Below are 5,447 nucleotides of genomic sequence, written 5' to 3' on the forward strand. Positions count from 1 at the left end.
GGCCGACTGTGATTCTGCTGTAGAAACACGTACAGATGGAAACTGAGGTTTCAGTGCTGCAAGTCTGATTGTTCGTCACTTCCTTTGTTACCCATTGAAGATCAGGGTCTGGCTGCTGGGCTGGTATTGGCAGACACTCAATTTAATGTCAGTCTGGGTTCTTTGCTAGCTTTGCCTTAACATGTCGTGTCTGTATAACACAATTGTTTCTGCAGTTTGCACTTTATCAATAGACTTTTGTCCTTTCATGCAATACAAAGAAAAGTAATTTTCGTATCTGCTTTCCTCAAAACTTGTAGCCGGAAACCATTTTTTGGTTCTTTTTATTTCTAATAAACAAATAAAGAATCATCCGCTCAACACAACATCCATGAATGTGCCTTCCTCCCTAAAGCAGGATTTAGAATTCCATTCAAAATCCACACAGGTGTTACATTCCTGCTACATATCAGCACTTATTTCTAACTGCAGCTCATTAACCACACTTTATCTGTCTGAAGTTGTCAGACAGGCAACAGCCCCAGACCTGAGGGGGTCACGCAACCCTTGACCCAAATAATTATCCGGTTGCATGCCTATTTTTTCTTTAGCTTTTGTTGTTACTTAACCCCGAGAGTCAAAAGAGTCATTTCAAAGAAGAAGGGAAAAAAAATGTGACAAGCAGGCAGCAGATTTATCGAGCTCATTTGATACTGTGGAAAAGGTTTAAAGTGCAGATAGATAAAAGAAAATAAGAGTAAAAATGCCAGAGACATAGTGATGAGTGATGAAAGGAGGAACATGCTGTCAGGACTAATGTTTTCTCACAGTAAAATAAAATAAAATAAATGCCTATTGTATGACTCATCCTCTTACACATGTGCATGTATATGTTAAAGGAGAGCAAGTGGCGCGGTTATGAGCAATCTCAGTCTCTTCCCTAAGGCATCCCGGCCCCGATGGATCAGGACATTCCTGGAATACTGTGACTCTCGTCACAGTGACAGCGTCTTTAAAGGGGACAGAGTTCATGTCTGTGTGTTTTTAGATTTACCACGGCTTATTTTAGGTTTCTCCACATGATCCACTGGAGCACAGGGTGATGCACCTTGAGCCTCTTTGCGCATTGCTTGCATGTTTTTCGATCTTAAAATCCCAGGAGTCACCGTGAAAAATGCTGCAGGAAGGATGTCTAATCTTGGCCAGTCTGCGCTGTATTCCCCTGGCAGGATGAAAGCGAGGCACGTTGCAAGAGAATTCCTCTGCTCGCTTTAACTCCAGCTGTTTGTTGTTTTTCTTTGTTACACAACTTCCACTCGGTCATATTTGATACTTTGACATTGTTGGGAAATCACTTTATTGAGCTTTTTAGATCAAAAAGGCAAACACCATCTTCAAAATGTGATCTGGTTAGCAGTCAGAGAAAAATGTTGAGTAAAAGCTGCCCAAAGCACATGATTAATTACGTAGCTTGTTGGTGTGGCAGACTGCTTTTCATGCGGTCATGTGTAGGAGTCCTTTTCCACCCAAAGGTTGCTCCCACAACCTTCTGAGATGCCGGGAAGTCCACTGAAGAAATAGCTGTGCACAAAAACTTCTGTAAAAAAAACACAACTTGAACTTTTATGAAATATAACATGTTACTAAAGGAGCTTTAGAGCGTCTGGCAGTCTTTATGCTGGCTGCTTCATAGCTACAAGTCTGTGACAGTTTTTCTTAACCAGGAATTATATTTGATTTCTCGCATATATACATAAATGACCAATGTTTAAGTGCATGTCAAAGGCAAAGACAACTGTCTGATTTGTTGTTTGGTGCACATAAATGCAGTTATAGATGTAAAAGGCCAGTCTGGGGAAGTTCAGTAACACATGAAATAATGCTTCCCATGTCAAATTACCTCCCTGCCTGCTGCAGTCTGGCGCTGGACCTCCAACTGCCAGCGCTGCTGTGATCCTGTCATCTATGGCCCAATAAGAAGACAGACACAGGGCTGCTGGCCAGCTTTATTTCCAGACTGTAAAAGGATATGGTTCCCTCCCCTCCCGTGCTTCCGTGTCACCTAGTACCTTCAGCCCACTGAACCATCTCAACCTTTGCAAGTAATCTGTCTACTCTCCTGTAAAAGCCAGACAAAAAGCCAGACATGCTCCAGGCAAGCAAAGAAGGTGCCCTGCCTGCAGGGTAAGCATTAAACAGATGGCTCTGAACACCCGCTGTCACTGCTTTTCCTGCCGTTGCATTTTTATGACGTTTATCACTACTATCTGTCTGCTCGATCCTAGCCATAACATCGCTCCCACCCACATTTCATCAGGCAGTGTAATCTGCAGTGCCAGCTCTAAAATGCAAATCTTCTTGTGATGTAACTCATTTGGAATTTAATGCTGTTAGTAATTCATATCATATAGTAACAATAGCAACAGCCCAACACATATTATTTTCTGCTCAAACACTTCTAGGAATTTATATTGTGTACCAATGAGCTTATGACACATTAGGAAAGAATTAGCAGATAGCTGAGTGCAAGCTCGATGTAAAGACAAGAGTGGACACAGAAATAGGGAAGCTGTGGAACTTTCACCTTCATGTAAGCCGAGCAGCCGGACGTGTCCCATTTTTTATTTTAAGTGTTGTGAGAGGGGAAGAGTCCCACAGAGAGATAAAGTGTACTCATGTCATGTCATCCGCTCCATGACATGAACAGTGGTAAGAATAAAAATGGAAAAAAGAAACTACAGCAGGAGGGAAGCTGTAAAACGTTTTAACGTTGCAGAAATAGCAGGTGTGAGTTCCTCGTTTTGTCTTGTTGAAACGAGATAGCCGAGGGAGGAAATGTTAGAGAGAAAAGACTTTGCAGATGATGTGATTAGTTGGGTGTATAAGCGGGATGTTTTGGGTGAACGGACCTGTCACAGTCTCATGATTCAAAATTTTAAAGGTTTTCAAAGGGAACAATAACAGTATGAAGCAACCAAGTATAAAGCGCAGCTTCATTTTAACTTTCACTCAAAATTGTTTGTTGCCATCACGTGCATGCTCACTGATTCTGCTGATGAGCAGTGCTTGCATGCTTTAGTATAAAACTAATTGTGTATTTACATTTCATTGACTTTTTTTAGGTCTCAAATTGTTTATGCAAGACAGAAAAAGTTGTTCAGGTTTTTTGGGTTTTTTTGCTAAAATATCTGTTTTCACTTTTCCTTTTATAATATGAATATGACACTGGTTGCAGTGATCTTCAGTACAAACACTTATACTCTACATTAACTTATTGCAAACTAATATCAAAGAGAGTGCATAGTAAGTGAAGTAAGAGAGAGGGCACCAATGCTGTGGCTAAAGGTAGGAGCATGGGGAGCACCAAAACTGTATATAAAAGATGGATGTAGCCATTGTGAAATCACTCATTTGACAGTGAACAATGTTGGGCTAGTTAGTCAAAAAAAAAGGAATGCATTACACATTCCTTTATTACTCCCCGGAGGAAGTAAACTGTTAAACTACTCATCACTTAACTTTTCTGTTATTCTGTAACATCCTGAAATGCATCATCATCAGTTAGCAATATAAACTAAGGCTAAAGTTCCACATAATGACACAAATCCCTATTGTAACAGGCAAATACATACAATGCTTCTTTTAGAGTTTGAACACAAAGCTGAAAACCAGGTCAAAGAGACTTTGAAGCGATCGCCACTTCCACTTAAACTCTGCTATAGAAACGCGCAGGTACAAATTAAGGTCACAATGCTAAAATCCCGATTGTTCATTACTTCCTTTGTTACCAGTTGACTATCACGGTCGGGTTGCTGGACTGCTGTCGGTGAACACTCAGCTTTAACGTCACTCTGGGTTCTTTGCTAGCTTTGTGTTAGCATGCCATCTTTGTCGATCCTTGCAATGAGCTGATGTTATATTAGCAGCACAACACAACATCAGTTATTTTGCATTCAGCATTTAATGCTATTGCTACTTTTTGAACCTAGAATCAAAAATGTGGGGTGAATCTTTCTGAGGAAAACCACTTGGTTATTAGCTACCTGGCTCTAAAGCATACTCTGCTTTATTGGCATTTTTTACTGTAATAGGGTAAAAAGTTACATTTAAGTTGCGGCGATTGAGACAGTAAACCAATTAGAGGAGCATTTACTCGGTTCCCAGTGCAAGTGAGGTTAAGACCATTTGTCCTATATAATTGAAAAAGCCCTTTTGCAACTAGAGAAGTCAATGTCTACTGCCCACATTTAAGGCTCTTCCTCACCTGCCTTACTTTCCAGATCAGAAGGCTACATCCATCTTTTCTTCCCTCCCAAAACTGTGTCATATTAAGAGTGGAAATTAAGAGTGGAAATTATGGGTGGGACACAGGGGAGCAGATCCCAGTATTGTCTTTGCCAGTGTGCTATTACAAATATAGCAACATAATATTCAATAATATAATCATTTACATTGAATGCTTTTGTGCTAATTACAGACGCAAAGCAATACCCTTTCAGTCCATGTACAACCAAAGGCATTTTTTCCATTATATATAGTCTATGTGAAGGACTGAGGTCACACTGCTTTCAAAAAGCCACGTGATTATTTATGAATTATGGGATGTCAGACAGCAAACTAATGACCTTAGCCAGGTGTCCATCACTGTTATTTCAGGCTAAAACCTTAGAAACAGCTGATAATTTGTATATAATTGCACCACTAATATCTTCTTGTTTATTTACTACTTTTAAACAAAGTTCACTGATAAGAAATGTGCAGGTTAAAAAAGTTGTTTGCGAATGCGACTTCTCGTGTTCCTGATGAAGACCCACCCTTTAAACCTGCCGTAGGGTTTTGACTGGATATCTGTCGCTCCCAGTTGAGACCAGTTGAGACTGGATGATAATCTGGGAAAAGGCTGGGGAAGATCTGGGGATTGGAGCCTGTGTTATGAGAAGAATGTCTGCTGCCTCACAAGCGTGACCCTGTGGTACATACAGTACAGACATGTAATGTAACGAATTGCCTCACTGTCAGACAGGTCAGGACAAGAATGAATACATCAGAGAGCAGCCTGACAGCAAGCCCTGTTTATAATTAAAATCCTTTTTTTAAAAATATGGGTTGTGTTTGTCAGATGGAAAATTCAGGACGTTTAGAAAAATAACACTCACATAGATATCCCACTGTGGGATGTGCTGGTTGTGTTAAAAATGTTAATATTTCCTGGTCCTAAAACTGAGATATAGATTTATGGTGTTTATGAATATTTATGAATAGAATCATAGAAACCTGTCACGTTTTGACTGTATGCAACAATTTCTTTTTTTCTTTTTTTTACAAGAAAGAAAATGTTTGTTAACATATAACATGTGAAGTTCAAGGAGATTTTTTTAAATTTCCTTACATGGTGAAATATTACCACCTAGTGGTTGATGTTGGATATCCTCAACTTAATTTGTTTTTTCATAACAAAGCAGAAAGCT

Source organism: Pundamilia nyererei, unplaced genomic scaffold, assembly GCF_000239375.1.
Source record: "Pundamilia nyererei isolate P.nyererei 1_Seehausen unplaced genomic scaffold, PunNye1.0 scaffold00027, whole genome shotgun sequence".
In the NCBI taxonomy this organism is placed as follows: Eukaryota; Metazoa; Chordata; class Actinopteri; order Cichliformes; family Cichlidae; genus Pundamilia; species Pundamilia nyererei.